The following is a 19,897-nucleotide window of genomic DNA, read 5'->3' as shown; positions in this document are numbered from 1 at the left end:
CTCCCATCCACGATATCCTATATACAGTCATCCCCTAAGGCCGCATTTCCTCCTCCAAAGGGGAATGTGAGACTCATCCTCGTCTCACACTCGCTTCTATCCTGGATATATGAATAACTCTCCCCACTTAGATTCAACTAAGTCCGCTCAACATATGAGACTTGAAGGATTCCCAAACCCCCTCTCGTTCCAATGATCAATCTGCTGACGACCAGTGTTTAACAAAGCTAGCATACCAAAAATATCAATGCCCAAACAACACACTACCTGATATTCAACTAACACTTCTTGAATCCCAACAACATTAATGACTTCAAACGTTTAAAAAGCGATATCACGCTCAGATCTCGGAGTCCAACGAACGGATAGTCTAACCAAACCTCAGCGACAACTCTCTCTTCCCTCGGCAATCCCGATGGCTCTTCCAAGCATAATTACTAAGGTTACTGGAACCTAGTCATAATTCCCTTGTACAAACCCTTAAACCAACCCCGAAAATTACTGGAGCAGGTGCACTCACTGCTCCTCCCTGGTCGTCAGACAGTCGACCTCCTTGTCGTCCACCTGAACACAACGAAAATATAACGGCTTGCTCCCTATGGGCAATCCCTAAAGAAGTGGCCAAACCTGCTACACCCATAGCAACCCAGATCACTGAACAGATTCCGACAACGACTCAGAGGAATCACGGTACACGCGGAATCCGCTCCGCAAGATACATCCGTCTGAAAATCTCTCAAAGATTCCTCGACATGATGAATGGAATCTGACAACCCTTGCTAACCCAGAAAATAGCAGAAAACCGACCCGACATCCATCTTATCACAATTTCCAAGCGATACAAATACCCGATATCCCCCGGAAATGGTCGAATATAGCATATCCATAAACATCTGAAGGAATCCTGACCACCTCCTCCTGTGATACCTCGACCACCCTGAGAACATGATATAACACCTCATTCCGATCCCAATGAAAATCCAAACCCTTGAAACAAAACTTCATCGCGCAGTTTCTGCAAGCATTGCACTAAATCTGACCCTACTGGCCTCTCAAAAGTTGATCCAAACTCTTGGGTCTCTACCCAAGACCCTCCAATAAATTCACCTGACCTGAACCTCTCTCATTGAGGTGCTTCTAATGACTCTTCCGTCCTCAGCTCTGATATCCATATCATTCAGGGTCTCGCACCCTGACACCCACACCAGCTCAATCGCCAATGGCTGAACTACAATAGTTGGAGCATCCTATGCTCTAAACCGACTATAAACTATTCCCAAGACATAGTTTCAAATCCCCAAGCACAATAAATCACATAATTAACCCTTTCCGCCTGATACAAGAGATCCAAGGCGAACTCGAAATCTTGGCAGTCCTTCCGCTAACTGACTCACCACCGGAGCCGGGACCAAACCCTGGTCCTTCCCCTTGCGTGCTCATCCGCATTCTGCACCGCAGCTATCCCCTCGGTCCAATCATAACCAAGAATTCTCTTTCCCATGCTTCTTAGATTCTCCAAGACTCTCCCCGTTTCGAGTATGGATCCTGTGCTTTCAGTAGTACGGGCCCAATACTACCTTCCACACCTATCCATACTTTCCTTCGAAATCATCCCGAATCCTCTAAGTCACCTACTCCCATGATGCACTAAATGTCTGCTAAAAAGCAAGACTATCTCTACCGAAGCAACTTCTAGGCTCCCCCTAGGTCCCCAATCTCACCGAACCACCCCACTAACTCGCTGGAGCATATCCTAGGCTTTCCTAGGTTCCCAACCTCGCCCTGCCATCAGCTGCTGAAGAACTCCCCATGATGCCAGCCATCCACCTCCTGGGTATCGTCATATCCACTTAGCGGCTGACTCCCATCACTTAAGAGTTCCACAAAGCACAAAGCAAGCAGCATTCGGGCAGTAGCACTCTGATCCAAAGAACTATCATAGAACGTTCAGCCCACAAACCACAACTCGTGTTATCCACATCCATCCATCCATCCTCACTGCCGACTGCCTTATGCATGCAAATTATACACAGAACAGGATCCAATAGACTGTCGAATAATAGACTCTACCCTAGGACTACAACCATATGAGGAACAGAAAATAAGGCCAAATCAATTATTCTAAGGCTATAAGATCCTAACCGTATACAATTTTAAACACATACACGTTACAGTTACAAATACCAATAATCACTCTCATTCTAGCATGGCATACCATATCAGGTCAATCTACCACTCACTACTCAGCACTAGCATGCAAGTCTACCAGCTCATACAACATAGACAGGCATCTCCCCTAGCCCTAACTAGCATGCGATTTACAGATTCATAATCAAATCATATCAGATAACAAATATGGGTATTCTGGGGAAACTTACTCAAGCTCGGCTGATTGCATGTACCACACCCTTTCTTGTCTTAAAAATTCTTTACTTAAAACATTTTTTTCCTTTTGAAAACTTAACAGATCCTCAGTCTGAGTTCAGACACACCCAAAAGTATGTCTGAATCCCTCAAACCAAGGCTCTGATAGCAACTTGTAACGACCCAAAAATCATGGGTAAAAATTTCATTTTTAATATAGTCAAAATATAGATATCATTTATTCCAAACATCTAAAACATCGTTAATTAAAAACATTTATCAGAGTTCATCCCAAAATCATTCAACGCGGAAAACATAGGTGTGTGCACTGCGATCAATCCAAGCCCTTCTTTTCCAAATCGATGATACCTGAAACCAATAAACAAAACTGTAAGCACGAAGCTTAGTGAGTTCCCCAGAGCATACCCCACACAGTCCACATAATCACATAATCCATATTAGCTATAAAAGCTACATAAACCATATCAATCACATATCCATACATATCAACATATACGGATGTCGTGGGCTCGTCCCCAGGGTCTTACTCCAGGATGTCATGGGCTCTCCACATGGTCTTACACCTAAGTTCCATGGGCTCTCCCATGGTCTTTGATAGGAAAGCCATGGGCTCTCCACATGGTCTTACATCCAGGTGCCATGGGCTCTCCCATGGTCTTCCATACAAGTATCACAAACACAACTAGCATACCACATAATCACTAGCATACCACCTATACATGCATACCAGACATATCAGTAGCGAATCTACATTAATACTACAACATAGTAGGAAAGCCATGGGCTCTTCACATGGTCTTACATCCAGGTGTCATGGGCTCTCCCATGGTCTTCCATACAAACATACCACATATACCACTAGCATACTTCCTAGCACATAACCAGCTAACATGTCACATAATACAACTTCAGCTAGTATACCACATATCATAAGATGGGTCGGCCTTGGTGCCTTAGACCCATTGGTATGGTGAGGAGACTCACCTGGCATTGCTGAAGTCCCGCAGATAAAACTCCAGTGTTGGTTGACAGGTTCCCGAACTGTCAACATCAAACAATACCCAATTAATAATTGGTTTCCAACTCATAATCATAAGTCCATGTTTAGGGGTAAAAGACTACTCTACCCCTAACTTGGCTTGATTGAAGCCCAAGGCCCAATCCAAAGGCCCAAAAGTCCAACTATGGCTCAAAGCCCAACATATGGCCCAATTTTCCAAATTCGGCCCGAACATTTACATGGCCTTATTCTAAGGCCCAACCACAAATTCCAGTCCAACATTTTTCATTACTAATGGCCCAATATCATATAATCATTAAGGCCTAATGCCAAAACAAAAGCCCAACACTAGGTGGGCTTTCCAAGCCCACTAGTGGCCCACTAATGGCCCAATTTGCCAAATTGGGCCCAACCCCTCCAATAGGCCTTACCTTAAGCCCAAACATCTGACTTCTGATGATCCACTAAGGCCCAAAGTCCACTGCCTGGCCCAACCCGAGGCCCAAAACACTCCAAGCCCATAACTGATGAGTACGCGGGGCGTACTCCCTTGTACACTAAGCGTACTGGCTGAGGGCGGTGTACGCTGCGCGTACCTGCATGTACGCCCATCGTACTCCTCTGTTAAGCCACTTTTCCATTAAGTGCTTAATACTCTACTCCATAAGCTACAAATTTCAGATCCAAGTCCTCTTCAACGTCTAAAACCATAAAGTTGCTTACTTGATGGCTTTGCATGACCCACATAAGCTCAAACTCCAAAAATGATAACCTACTTCCATGGAAATGGTATTAACTCAAGCATGAACCCATTAAGACCTCCAAGATGACAACTTTCTGCCTTAGGGACCCATTTAGAACTGAGAGTAGCAACTCCAAGTCCTAGAAATCGGATTGAATCACAAAGCTTCAACCTTTGGACCAAAATGGTCCAAAAACTCAATCTAAGAGATCTAAGAAGATAATCACCAAGTTTAGATCCTTATACCTTGAAATGGTTAGAAATGAAGCAACAATCCCAGATCTGCAACCTCTCCTTTGAACCACCACCATGCATTGCTCTTCACTTGCTTGGAAAATAGGTTCACAACACCATAATGCTCTCTAATGGCCTCCAAAGCTCCAAGAACACTCATGGGAGGATTAGGGTTTCGTGGTGGCTGTCTAAAGATGAAATGGAGGTTGAACAAAGAGGCATATTATTTTTTTATAGTGGCATAGCCCTAAAATTAGGGTTTAGAAACTCTGAGCGTACGCTAGGCGTACTTCTCGTACGTTGGGTGTACGCCTCCAACACTCGCGTCCACCTTACACCCCTACGCTGGGCGTAGTCACCTGGCTGCCACCTTGCATGAAAACTTTTCCATTCATGGACCGATTCTTCCAACAACTTCAAACTACTATAACTTCTTCGTTCTAAGTCCGTTTCCGAAGAACTTTATATCTACGAAAAGGTGGCATGAAGCCCTACGCTCCAAGCTACACCCCAAGCCTTAAAACCTTTCGGATAAAACCCGAGACCCATAAATGACCGAATTGCCAGATTACGCTTATACCCTTGGCCTCCGAAGACACAAACGAGCACTTTCAAAACCGGGTGTTACACCTAGTGCTATAAACACATAAACAACCGCCACCTGCACAAATTAATGTGGAATTAAACACCTTTTTAGAAAAAAAAATCAAGAACAATGAATGAATTCAACTCCCATAAGTTAATTTTCTCAAAAGGTGAAGAAACTATTAACAACTCAAACACCCATAAGCTTTTGTTTTCAGAAACCCTAAAAAATACAATATTGATGTGGATGGGGTGCCAGAGAAGAAGAAATTTTTTATGAAATTAAGCATCCAAAGTTAATATTTCAAAATCAGAAATCATAAAATTATATGGGAAGCGAGAAATCGTTTGAGAAGCGAGAGAACAGAGAGTCGCTTCCTTTTTCACGCTGAGTTGTGGTAGGACTTCATGATTCGACCCTTCTACACACTATGAGGCAAATCTGGTCATTCTCGCGCTGTAATCACAACACCATTCAATTTTGATGAAAAGCGAGAGAATGGAGAAAAAGTAACGACTTAATCATTTAACTAAGGGTCGATCACCACCAAAAAAATCTTGCACGTACTAGGCTGGGAGAAAATAAGAGACGTTGAATATTAGAAGAAAAATAAAACCCTTTTACGACCTGATGATAAAGAGAAGTGAGCCTAAGATCGTCGGAGGAGAAATGAACCAAAGGTCGATGGACCTGAGGTTGCCGGCAAGGTGAGGCGAGGTCATCAGGTGAGATCGTCGATTGTTGCAGAGACCAGAGAGCACCGTTCGTTCTTGAAAAAGCCTTAGTTGGAATGGATTGTGGAATTTATTACATGGTCGAACGCACGTTTAAAAAAATAATAAGGTGACATCTATCTACACGACACCCGTTTAAGATTGGTGCCCTCTGTGTTTGTAATTTTTTTTATTGGACACCAATTTTAGGACACGCACAAATATGTGTCCTCTATCCTTCATATTTTGGAAAACTGACATTATTTTTAGGGCACACAAAAAATGTGTATCGTAAATCAGTGTGTGTCATTGCTCGCATGTCATTAAAGGGTTGTTTTCTAGTAATGATTTGTTGTCTTTAGTAAGGTTGGAAAAGTGTAGATAAATCTAAGTGGGGGGAGAACCTTCTGGATTACAAGTATAGAATCAGGTGCAGAACCAGGAGGAGTTCCACATCCTAGTCGAGTGGGAAGCCAATCCAAGTGGAAGTTTGGATAGAGGTTGCACAAGGTTGGGGATTCATAAACTTCCAGCGATAGGTTGGCGCATTCGTCGTAATGCGTGGCATACGTGTGATTAGATCCGGATTGAGGGTTGTGTCAGAGCCTCTCTGCCTGTTCTTGTTTGATGAAGTCTTTGGGGTTCGAAGCATGACCCGAACACCTGATTTGGGTACAGTCGGATGCGGGTTCAACTCATGGTGATTATGGTTGGCTTGGTAGCTAGACAGTAAGACAATGGGGTGGGTTTATGGCAGTATGGAAGTGTTAAAAGACTACGGGGTAGTTGTAGCATTCATAAGGTTGACAAGTACTTCTGGGACTTTTGTAAGACTACGGGTAGCCGTAGCATACACAAGGATGATAGACTATCAGGGAAGTGATGTAACTCTGCAATGTAGTCGTATCATTCACCAGATTGAGGTAGGCAATGGTAGGAGTGGTCGTTGAGATAAAAGAGGATCAACGCATGCCTGGGTCGAGGCGGACAATATTGTCAGAGGATTACTCTTTGTTTGGGATGAGGATCATTTGATCTGAGGCAAGGCTAGGCCTGTACAACATTCGATAGGGTGAGACCTATGGGTGAGGCCCGTTCGATTGTGCAGACTGGGTGAGACCTATCAGTGAGGCCCGTATGGTTATGATAGTATGGGTGAGACCCAGTGGAAAATGGTTGGAGCAAGGTATTAGATCATGTTTAGAGTGAGATGACTCTGTGGTCAGAAGTTGATATCCGTGTGGTGGTTAGGCTAGGGTGGCCCTTATCAATTAGATTCTTAGTGGGAGCCTGGTGGTGAGACCAGGTGTGAGACTGTCAGACTCAGCGGTCGGTTGGGGATTTGATATCTCGCTTTAGTGGAAGGTTACCTTGGAATCAAATATTTTTGGATAGAATGCAAGTGTAAAATCTTTGGATTTTAGGATAGGAGTTATGTATCGGGTTCGCAAATATACAAGACTCGTGTTGGGAATCGTACTCGTATATATAAAAGATCTTTTCATCATGAAGTTATGGTGAAGGAATCTGTCTGCTAAAGGTATCAGTTGGATAATTTAGGGTCAAAAGAATTTTTTCAGTTCAAATTCCAGTAAGAGGTCCTAGTGATGGTGTTTCAGGATGGCCCTACCTGTGTGGAGGTCAAGTAAAGTTTTGGGGGTTTCAGAATTACAGCAGTGAAGTGTTGGTTTCAGTTAGTGGATCAATAATTTGTTCACCATTAGGGTGTATGAGTTTTGGTAAGGATGAGATTCGATGGTAGCATTAGAAGGTCGTTATGAGTGTAAGTCAACCTTTTCAGCAAATCGGGGATTTAAAAGGAATTGTTCAGATCGTCAGGTTTCTAGGAGGGTGGTAAGGAGTGATTTCGAGGACGAAATCTAATTTAAGTGGGGGAGAGTTGTAACACCCTGTTTCAAATCGTTCCATAATTCAGGGTCGTGACCGGAATTTCAATTATCATAAGGCTTTGGGCTTTGGGTAAAGAGAGTTTTAGACCCATTTGGATATGGGTAATGTAGATTATGTGATCCAATAGTTTGGCTTGTGCATTGGAGCCAAAGGGTATATTGGTAAAAAGGAAATTGGTCAAGTCTTTAATGAATTTTGGATTTAATTTTGGAAGATTTTAAGGAAAATGAGAGTTGATAGGATTGTAGAGCTTCTCATTACCTTTCTGTGGATATAAGGATCATCGAAATCGAAGTTAGGACGATGAAGTTATGGCTTTCGGAAGTTAAGAGGATTTTGGGTTAATCCAGTACAATGGACATACATAGGTGTACGTTGGGCGTACTGGACTAGATCACAATTTGACCATGAAGTACGTTGGGCGTACTCCAGTCAGGTGCAAACCCTAATATTGGGCCTTTGGACCCTATTTAAGCATCATTAACTCTTGGAACCCTCCCCATATTCAGCCTCCATCCCCCTCAACCTGTAATCTCGAAAACCTAGCCTTCTTTTAAGTATTCTTGAGCCTTTTGAGTGATTTGGAGTGTTCTTGGTGCACATTGAAGAGGAAGGAGCTCGTTGGAGAAGCGTTGGTTAGCTTGGAACTTGTAGATCCAGACTTTGTTCATCCCCATCTATCTTCTGGAGGTATAATGTTTTAATCTTGATGACTTTTTCTTATAGATCTAGTTGGGTGGTAATTTGTAATGTTTTGGTCCCATGGTTGTAGTTCTTGTGATTATAAGTTACTCCATGACCTTTGAGCCTCATATTTGGTCCTTGTTGAGGTCATTAAGTCATAAAGTTTGGATCTTAAGGAGTATTATTCTTTCATGCAAGAATTAGTTACTTTTTTATGAAGTTATGAAGCTTGGATTGTGGTTTGAGTCCCATTAATACATGCAAAGAAGTAAAGTTGGCAACTTTATGGATTAAGACCTTATTTAGAGGTTAGATCTAAGTTCAGACGTTTTGGTCTTAAGCATTAAGTGCTTAATGTGAAGTTTTGGTCCCCTGGTGAGTACGTTGGGCGTACGTATGCTTACGCTCAGCGTAACACATAGATTCCCCGATATTCATGTTGTGACGACTTGTACTTTTGGCATCATCAGGTAGTATGCGGGGCGTACGAGTCTAGTATGTGAGACGTAGTCACAATATTCCCTTTTTAGGCCTTTTGGGGCCTTGGGTCTTTTGGGAATTGGGCCATGAGATGTTAGATCAGCTGTGGGAAGGGTAAAATGTTCATTTGCTCATTGGAATGATAGAATATAGATTGGACCTTGACTTTTGGGAAATTACCTTAATTATCGATCAAGGATAATTTGGTTATGTTCAGTATGAGGATTCTGGTAGCAGCAACGCGTGTGTTCGGTTATGTTGGATTGAGGTGATTCTCCTCCCAGTGTTTGGTGGGTCAAAGGCACCAATGCGGGCCCATGGATTATTGTTATTTGTATGCTATCTGTCTATGTAACTCTTGCATGTGTTGTGATGAGTGTGTTGGGCGGGGCCTGATGAATACCAGGCGAGGCCCGATACCTGGAGGGGCCCGATGAATATAGGGCGAGGCCCGATGCCGGGCGAGGGGCTAATGAATGTCAGACAGGGCCCGGTGTATGTTTAATATGTATGGTATGTGGTATTTTGGGGAACTCACTAAGCTTTGTGCTTACGGTTTTTTTTTTGTTATGGTTTCAGGTACTTTCGTTTCAAAAGGGAAGGGTCCAACTTGATCGTAGTGCATCCACCCATGTTTCCGCAATTTGTGATTTTGGGATTGTACTCTGATAACTATTCTTACTTTAATACGTTTTTGAATGATTAAAAAGGATAAATGGTATTTATGGTTGAATTAAAATTGGAATTTTTACCTTATGATTTTTGGGTCGTTACAAGACCTGTACGGACCGACGTCGTTCAGAGTTGGAGTTTCAAGTTAGGGATATGGTACTTCTAAAAGTATCCCCTTGGAAGGGTATTATTCGCTTCAGGAAGCGAGAAAATTTATCGACCCGCTCTTAGTTATGGCTAAAGTAGGCAAGGTAGGCTACTGATTGGATTTACCGGAGGAGCTCAGTCAGATTCACAATACTTTTCACGTTTCCCAGTTGAGGAAATGTATGATTGATGAGTCTGTTGTTGTTCCATTGGATGATATTCAGGTGGATGATCGTTTGAATTATATTGAGCGACCGGTAGCAATTATTGATAGGAAGACGAAGGCCTTACGCAACAAGGTAGGACCCTTGGTCAAGGTGCAATGGCATCACCGGAAAGGCTCGGAGTGGATTTGGGAGCCCGAGGCAGAGATGCGCGAGCACTACCCGGTTCTGTTTTCAGTTGAGGATTTCGAGGGCGAAATCTAGTTCTAGTGGGGGGATTGTAACACCTATTTCAGGTAAATGATTCCTTTATGTTTCTAGGCATCTAAGATGTAAAAATGTGGATTTTGTGATGATCACGACATGGTGAAGGATACACCACGACGTGGCTATCAATGTATACAACGTGTATCCATTTTGTGCATCACGACGTGACGAGCATATGGTCACGACGTGATGGACGCTTGGGTGTGTAACCATAATTATGAGATTTGTGCCCATATATTAAAGGAAGTGAGGGCTATGGTTTGCACACCCTTAGCCTCCATCACCTCCCCTTTACCCTCCAAGAAACCCTAGCCCCATTTTGATCTTGTAAGCTCCTTTTTGGTGATCTTATCCCTTGAAGAAGACGAAGAAGAAGAAGAAGAAGAAGAAGAAGAAGGCGTTTTGGTGCATTTTCTCAGCTAGCAACCTGATGGGTTTTAGGTACAATAAATAAACTAGAAAAACAATTCCTAAGTTCACATGCAACCTACTTTGGATCTATGTTTTAACTATTGAACATACAACTTTGAATTGCAAAACAAGAACCCTAGAGGAGAGAGGCTAATTTCGAAATTAACAAACTAGGGTTTAGGGTTTACATACCTTTCAATTGTTATAGCAAACAATTGATATTCCCTTGATCTTGATCTTGATCTTCTTGGAAGCTTTAGCACCACAAGTGTAATGCCTCTAATGGAATCACACCCAAACTAGCAAGAAGGAAAGTAGAAGAGAGAGGGGAGAGGGAGTATGCAAAATCTCGGCCATAGGGTTTCTTCAAAAGAAAGAGTGACCAAAAACATGAACCAGGAGGCTCCTTATATAGCTGAGGGATCTAGGGTTTAAGGGAAACCCTAGTTATCCTTTGCTTAGGGCCTAAGCAAACCCAAGGGCCTTATCCAAGCCCCTATGGACGAAATTATTAGGGTTTCCCCTAAAGATTTCGTCCACCCTCTTCCAAGGGGGTTCTAGAGCCTTCCACTCAACTATTAGATAATTGCAAACTAGTCCCTGTACCTTATAATTAATTCTTTTAACCCCAAAAATCAATTCTGATTAATTTATGGCTAACAATTAATTAAACATAATGATTTCTAATTAATATATTAATCCATTAACATATTAATAAATCATATATATATATATATATATATATATATATATATATATTAATTTATTAATCTTATAAATTAATATCTCTCCTTTCATAATTTCCTTGTCCAGTTGCTAGGTTGAGGGCAACCCAAAAGGACTGTGCTGCTATCAATTCAAGTACATACCAATTATAGTTATGGGCTTAGACACCTAATCCAACAGTCTCCCACTTGGATAAGTCTGTAACTATAATTGCTAGTATGCCTTCTAAATTTGACCAGCAAATTGTAGCTTCCAAAAAGCTGCTGCCGAACTCTGACCCAGTCAGTTATGTGTCCTAAGATAAGTGATCATATAACCCTTCGTTCTGCTTGATATCCCCAGACAAAAGACATGGAATGTAATCAATCTCTTTGTCCAGAATCTATGTTTCCCGATTCCTGATTTGTGATGATGAAGGACTTCTAATCGAACACATCAATTTAGTCCTGGCTGGGCCCATCACATAAGTCAACACCAAATCATCGAGGGGCCTACAGATATCGCTTTTCCTGTTAGGGCAAAAGGAACAAATAAACGTTGACTCATATGCTTGTATCTTTTACTCATCAAATTATGCATGACAATACGTTTTATAACACCAAGTTACTAATGCGTTTTCGTATCACCAATGCACAACCGACTTGTAAATTACAACTCATATATCTTCGTTTCAAGATTATAAGATATTACCGTCTCAGTATTACTCGTGATGAATTCCATGAAGTGATACTCTGAGCGAGGGTTTATCCAGTACTCAAATCTCAATTTCTGAGTACTCATGAACGTTGCAGCAATTCTATTGCCATGTCTATCCTTAGACAATCTACAATCCAGTTCATGACAGTCTTAATTCACTACTTACTTCCAAAAGTATGAGTAACTGTGGAGTTTGAATAATCTTATTATTCGGGAAGTAAAACATGCAAAAATGAAACACAATAATAAACAATTGACAAAAGGCAGAAACCAAACTTATAAATAATACTTTATTATTTAATCACCAAAAGTCAATTACATTTACTTTGTTACAAGTTTCAAAAACTAATCTAACTACTAAAACTAATATCATCTTTCAGTCCTATGCTCCGAGCATGCTGAATATGCTTAGCCCTACTCAGACCCTTTGTGAGAGGATATGCTGGGTTATCTTCAGATGACACCCTCTTTACTATAAGATGGCCTTCTTCTACTCTATGTCTGATGAAATGGTACTTTCTGTCGATATGTCTGGTCTTACCATGATCTCTCGGTTCCTTTGTCAAGGCAACCGCTCCTTCATTATCGCAGAACAGTTCCATAGGCTCCTGGATGGTTGGAACAACTGCGAGATCCCCGATGAAGTTCCTCAACCAAGCTGCTTCTTTCGACGCTTCACTTGCTGCTATGTACTATGATTCACAAGTAGAATCAGCCACCGTATTTTGCTTGGAACTCTTCCAAGTAACTGCTCCTCCATTCAGTAAAAACACCCAGCCCGACTGAGAACGGAAGTTATCTCTATCCGTCTGAAAGCTGGCATCACTGTAACCATCTACTCTCAAAGTGTCACTGCCACCAAGCACAAGGACCCAGTCCTTTGTCCTTCGCAAATACTTGAGTATATTCTTAACTGCTATCCAATGAGTTCTACCTGGGTTTCCCTGATAGCGACTGACCATGCTCAAAGCAAATGCCACATCAGGACGAGTACATGTCATAGCGTACATGATCGATCCGACAGCGGAAGCATAAGGTACACGACTCATGTCATCTATTTCAACATCTGTACTCGGGCATTGAGTCTTACTCAATTTGGTATTGCTCTGGATAGGTAGCTCTCCCTTCTTGGAATTTTCCATACTAAACCTCTTTAGTACCTTATCCAAGTATGTGCTCTGACTAAGTCCAATTAGTCTCTTCTTTCTATCTCTCAATATTCTAATCCCAAGAATATAGGCAGCTTCTCCAAGGTCTTTCATGGCAAAACACTTTCCAAGCCAAGACTTAACTTCTTTCAAGGTTGGAACGTCGTTACCAATGAGTAATATGTCATCGACATACAACACCAGAAAAGTTACTATACTCCCACTAGCCTTGATATACACACAGAACTCATCTTCACTTCTAGAGAAACCAAACTCTTTGACTTTCTCATGGAAGCAAAGATTCCAACTGCGAGATGCTTGTTTCAATCCATAAATGGATTTCTCAAGCTTGCACACTCTATTGGGGAACTTTGCATCAACAAAACCTCTGGCTGACTCATGTAAACATCTTCAGCCAACTTCCCATTAAGGAAAGCAGTTTTGACATCCATCTGCCAGATTTCATAATCATGAAAGGCAGCTATGGCGAGCAATATCCTAATAGATTTAATCTTAGCCACTGGCGAGAAGGTCTCATCATAGTCAACCCCTGGGGTTTGAGTGAAACCTTTTGCAACCAGTCGAGCCTTGAATGTGTGCACATTTCCATCCATGTCTGTCTTCTTCTTGAAGATCCATTTGCACCCAACTGTCTTACGACCTGGTGCACTATCAACCATATTCCAAACTTGGTTGTCATACATGGACTTAATCTCGCTGTCCATTGCCTCTTTCCACTTGGAAGCCTCTGGGCCTGCCATTGCTTCCTTATAAGTGACTGGTTCATCTAAGTTTACCAGTGTTCTGTCACTTATGAATGTGTCACCATCTGAAGTAATATGAAAACCATACAACTCAGGTGGCACACTCACCCTAGTGGATCTTCTAAGAGGTAATGAGTTATCGATTGGTTCAACAGGAACTGTTTCCTCTGGTTGAGTGCTAGTGTCATCTAAGGTTCCTTCATTGGCTGAATCTTGAATTTCTTCAAGGTCAATAGTGCTCCCACTGTCCTCTTTGAATATGAGCTCTCTTTCAAGAAAGACTCCTCTTCGTGCTACAAAGACCACGTTTTCACTAGGCCTGTAGAACAAATATCCAAAAGACTGCTTTGGGTAACCAATGAAAACACATTTCTCACTTCTAGCTGCTAGCTTGTCGTGAGTCTCTCGTCTTACGAAAGCTTCACAACCCCAGACTTTAATATGTGCTAACGAGGGAACTTTCCCTGTCCACATTTCGTGAGGTGTTTTGGCAACCTTCTTTGTAGGGACAAGATTGAGGATGTGGGCGGCTGTCTCTAAGGCATACCCCCAGAAGTGAATAGGAAGCGAAGCCCGACTCATCATAGAACAAACCATGTCTAACAAGGTTCGATTGCGCCTCTCAGCTACACCATTTAACTGTGGTGTCCTAGGAGGAGTCAATTGTGAGACTATCCCACATTCTTTCAGATAGTCGTTAAACTCGATACTAAGATACTCCCCGCCTCTATCGGATCTAAGTATCTTTATCTTTCTGCCCAATTGATTTTCGACTTCATGCTTAAACTCTTTGAACTTTTCAAAAGTTTCTGACTTATGCTTGATCAAGTAGATATATCCATATCTGCTATAATCGTTAGTGAAAGTCACATAGAATCGATTAGCATCTCTTGTAGTTGATCTGAAGGGCCCACACACATCTGTGTGTATGAGATCCAACAGACCTTCACCTCTTTCACAAGACCCTGTGAATGGTGATTTTGTCATCTTTCCCAAAAGACAAGATTCACACATATCATCTGACTTTAGGTCAAATGATTCCAACACTCCATCCTTTTGGAGTTGGGCTATGCGTTTCTTGTTAATGTGTCCAAGACGACAATGCCACAAGCATGCCTTGTCTACACTATTAGACAAGTCAATATTAAGTACACTATTTCCTAGGCTATCAACACAAGTCACTGTTTCATACACACCATTACAAGGCAAAGCTTCAAACATAAAAACACCATTCTTATAAACAGAAATTGAACCATTCAAATCATTAAAAGAATATGTAAAACCTTGTCTGAACAATGCATGAAATGAAATAATGTTTCTCGTCATCTCAGACGAATAGCAACAATTTATTAAATCTAATCTAACATCATTACTAAGCAGAAGCTGATAAACTCCGATCTTGGTTACTGGTGAAGACTTTCTGTTTCCCATGATCAGGTTTATCCTTCCTCGCTCTATCTCCTCACTTTCCTTTAGACCCTGCAAATCAGAACAGATATGAAAACCACATCCTGTATCAAGGACCCATGAACGAGAAGATAATGAGTTATTAGCAGAAATAGTGTAAATACCTGCCGAAGATGGCTTTACTTTGCCATCCTTGATATCTTGCAGATATTGTGGGCAAGATCTTTTCCAATGCCCCTTTTGGTTGCAGTAAAAGCAAACTGCCTCTTTTGGATCAGAAACATGGGGAGTGGAACCATTGGGCTTAGCCTTTGGGCCATTACTAGATGACCCAGCTTGAGCCTTGCTCTTCCAGTTTTGTTTGGGAGGACCTTTCCTCTTTTTCCCCTTTCCCTGTCCAATAGCCAAAACAGGGGCATTCGCAGGTGTGGAGGGTATACTTTTACCCTTCATCCCTGCCTCAGCTGTCTGCAACAAGTTGTGCAATTGGGCCAAGGTCTGCTCAGTATTGTTCAAATGGTAAGTTAGAATAAACTGACCATAACATTCAGGAAGTGAGTTCAAGACCATGTCAATGGCCAATTCCTCATCAAAGTGAATATTGAGCTTGACCAAACGCTCTATGTAGCGTTGCATTCTTTGCACATGTGACACTACCGACTCCCCATCTTTCATCTTGCAAGCCATGAGTGACTTGACTACTTCGAACTTTTCTTGACGAGCTCGCTTATGGTACTTTTCCATAAGGTCCTTGTTCATCTCGAAAGGCCAGTAGTCCTCATAGTACCTCTGCAGTTCTGGGGACATAGTTGCCACCATGATGCATGCCACTTTGGTAGCATCATCGTAATGTTTCTTGTAGGCAGTAAGATCTTCAGGAGTAGCTTCATTCTCATCAAGCTCTTTGAGCTCCTTTTCAAGAACATATTCTTTGTTCTCGAAACGAAGAGCCATCTTGATGTTGCGCATCCAATCGTTATAGTTTGAGCCATCCATAACGACTTTGGAGCATATATTGAGCAAAGAGAAGTTTTGGTTGGAGGAGGACGAAGCAGAAGTATTTCCAGGAGTAGACATCTGAAAAGAAAGAAAGTTTTAGTTAGATTTCAAGATACCTTAATAGAATAACCCAAAGATATAATATCAAGGTTAGGATCCAACTATGAAGATTCACAACTTAGAAATGGGATGCCGAGATCCAAGTGCAAACTTCATAAAGGTAGGCGAATGACGATTCACCAATTCCACCATTAGACGAAACAAACGAAGTGAAATTCCTAATTCTTTTGAGATACATTGAAACTATTCAATGGCATGTTTTAATCTCAGATTATGCTCTTCTATTTGTGACTGTGATGCCGAGGATCACAAACAAGATGTGAATAACCATGCAAATGTGCTTGGTAACCTCATTGTCTTTATCATTCACTATTGATGTGCTGGTAAACCACACACGCTCCATCAAAATGACAATTATGAGATACCCATTACTACTCTTTATTAGTGCCTTTTAGTGTGCTGGTTAACCACACACGCTCCACTAACGACCAATAAAGTATGATGTGCAATTTCATGGATTAGCATATTTTTCACATTTTTCCTAAAGTAACTAGAGTTGGGATTTTTGAAAATAATGTTCTAGTACTTTTAATATCATTATACTTTTAATGAGAAGTAGTTGTCCTATCAAATCCGTTCTGCTAACGACCCTCCACTAATCAAGGAAGCGGTGGGTGAGAGTGGACACCCATTCAACTACCATTTTATAGGCAGTTTCCTTATACCCCCCTTATAGATTAGCTTCGTGAATGATGCATACTAGCGATTTGACTGACCATATTCTTATACATATAATATTAAACCTTTAATTATAATATATATATAAGGTGTGCTTTAAAACTTTTTAAAACTTCAAGGGTTTATATAAATTTCGAAATTTAAGCTATTAATTTCAAATTTAAATAAACCAATTAACTAGATTTAATATTTATCTATTAATTAACTATTAATCAAATTATTAAATCTTGTAAGGATTATATAATTAAAGTAATCAATTAATTTAATCCTAATCCTTATCCCTCTAATTTCGAAAAATAGGGTAAGGATAATTATCCAATTAATCTAATTAAGTAACAATTATCCAAAAACAAGAAACCCTAGTTATCCTCTTAGCATATTTCGAAATTCATAAGGGAGGAGGCTAGGGTTTTCAAAACCCTAACCCTAATTTCGATTAGGGTTCTTTGGAGGCTAGGGTTTTCGAAAAAACCCTTTGATCTAAAACCCTAGAAATCGAAAAATTGGCCTTTAGGGTTTAATAGCTATAAACCCTAATTTGCAATTCAACAATTGTAGCAATTCAATTTAAAACAACAATGGCTCTGATACCACTGATGGGTTTTAGGTACAATAAATAAACTAGAAAAACAATTCCTAAGTTCACATGCAACCTACTTTGGATCTATGTTTTAACTATTGAACATACAACTTTGAATTGCAAAACAAGAACCCTAGAGGAGAGAGGCTAATTTCGAAATTAACAAACTAGGGTTTAGAGTTTACATACCTTTCAATTGTTATAGCAAACAATTGATATTCCCTTGATCTTGATCTTGATCTTCTTGGAAGCTTTAGCACCACAAGTGTAATGCCTCTAATGGAATCACACCCAAACTAGCAAGAAGGAAAGTAGAAGAGAGAGGGGAGAGGGAGTATGCAAAATCTCGGCCTTAGGGTTTCTTCAAAAGAAAGAGTGACCAAAAACATGAACCAGGAGGCTCCTTATATAGCTGAGGGATCTAGGGTTTAAGGGAAACCCTAGTTATCCTTTGCTTAGGGCCTAAGCAAACCCAAGGGCCTTATCCAAGCCCCTATGGACGAAATTATTAGGGTTTCCCCTAAAGATTTCGTCCACCCTCTTCCAAGGAGGTTCTAGAGCCTTCCACTCAACTTTTAGATAATTGCAAACTAGTCCCTGTACCTTATAATTAATTCTTTTAACCCCAAAAATCAATTCTGATTAATTTCTGGCTAACAATTAATTAAACATAATGATTTCTAATTAATATATTAATCCATTAACATATTAATAAATCATATATATATATATATTAATTTATTAATCTTATAAATTAATATCTCTCCTTTCATAATTTCCTTGTCCAGTTGCTAGGTTGAGGGCAACCCAAAAGGACTGTGCTGCTATCAATTCAAGTACATACCAATTATAGTTATGGGCTTAGACACCTAATCCAACACAACCCCCCCCCCCCTCTCATCATCTTGTGTTGTTTTAGGACTCTTGTAAGTCCTCAAGTTCCTGCCTTTTTAGTTGAAGCATGCTAGATCTAGATTTTTGTCCTTTCTCCCATGTTTGAGGAGGTTTAAATGTTGGGATTTCATAAAGTTAGCAACTTTATGAGTTCTTGAGGTTCCTTTGTGACCCCTTATCCCAGATCTGGAAAGTTAGCGAGTTATGGGTTCCATGCATGAGATTTGATCTCATTTTTCTTCATTTTAACCTAACTTTTGCTCAAGACATGCATTGTACATGCATTTCTAAAAAGCAATGATTTTTATGGTGCTTTGGGATGGATAAAAACTTCTGAAAAGTTTGAGTGCTTGGCTTAAAGGATTAAGAGTTTAATTTATTAAGCTGTCTAGAGCAGTTCCCACGACGTGACGGATTGATCGTCACAACGTGGCGACAGACAACTTCGAGACTGTTTTCTCCTGACTCAGTCACGACGTGACCAATAGGTAGCCACGATGTGACAATCAGTTGGGGCTAACTTTGACTGTTGACTTTTGACCATTGTTGATTTGGGTCAACCTAGGATTTTTAGGGTGTGGATTGAGAGGGTACTCTTATGCTGTGTTTAGGTGTCTCGTAGTACCGATCTCTTATGATAGGGAACTGTTGTGTTAGCCTATTGTTTGCAAGGTGAGTCTTCTCACTGTCTTACTTATGCCATAACATGTACATCCGAACTGTTGTGCTTCATGCTTACAGTTGTGGATTTAAATGTGTTTCAGGTACTTCATATGGTCATGGAAAGGGGTAGGCTTGACTGTACGCTCTCTTCGGCAGCTTTCATGATTCTGCATTTTGTGATACTCTGATTTTGAGATGAATGTATTTTGATACTTATGATTTTCTTGACTTCGTTTTCCTGGAAACTATGTTTTTATTCAACTTAAAAATGAAAATTTTGGTTGTGATTTTTTGGACGTTACAAGTTGGTATCAAAGCCCTGATTTGAGGGATTTGGATGAACACTCGTGTGATTCCAGACTCAAACTAAAGATCTGAGAAATTTCATAAAAACTTTTCGGAAAAGATAAATTATAAAACAAAAAGGAGGATGCGAAGTGTACAGTCAGCCAGAGCTCGAAAACTGATTTCCTAAAATATTCATACTTTTCATATATGTTGTAACTGAGTTGTTGTTATAAGAGCTGTTTGAAATGTATGCTAGATGGTAGACTAAGGATCCCATCAAGAGTTGCATGATAGAGTTGCTTGATTTCATGATGCGTTGTAGCCTAGGGGAATGCTTGTGATGTCATGCTAGAAGTTGAAGTTAAAATTGTTAGTTGCTATGAGTATACTACATAATTGTGCATGATTAGGATTTTATAGCCTGAAAATGTCTGGTTTAACCTTATTTTCTGTTCCTTGTTTGGTTGTGGACTTAGGGTAGAATCATTTATTCGATTGTCTATCAGATCATGGATTATGGATAACTGGGATACGCAAA

This window comes from Lactuca virosa, chromosome 7, assembly GCF_052849685.1.
Source record: "Lactuca virosa cultivar CGN04683 chromosome 7, Lactuca_virosa_CGN04683_v6, whole genome shotgun sequence".
Lineage (NCBI taxonomy): Eukaryota > Viridiplantae > Streptophyta > Magnoliopsida > Asterales > Asteraceae > Lactuca > Lactuca virosa.
Note: the sequence above shows the minus strand (reverse complement) of the source record.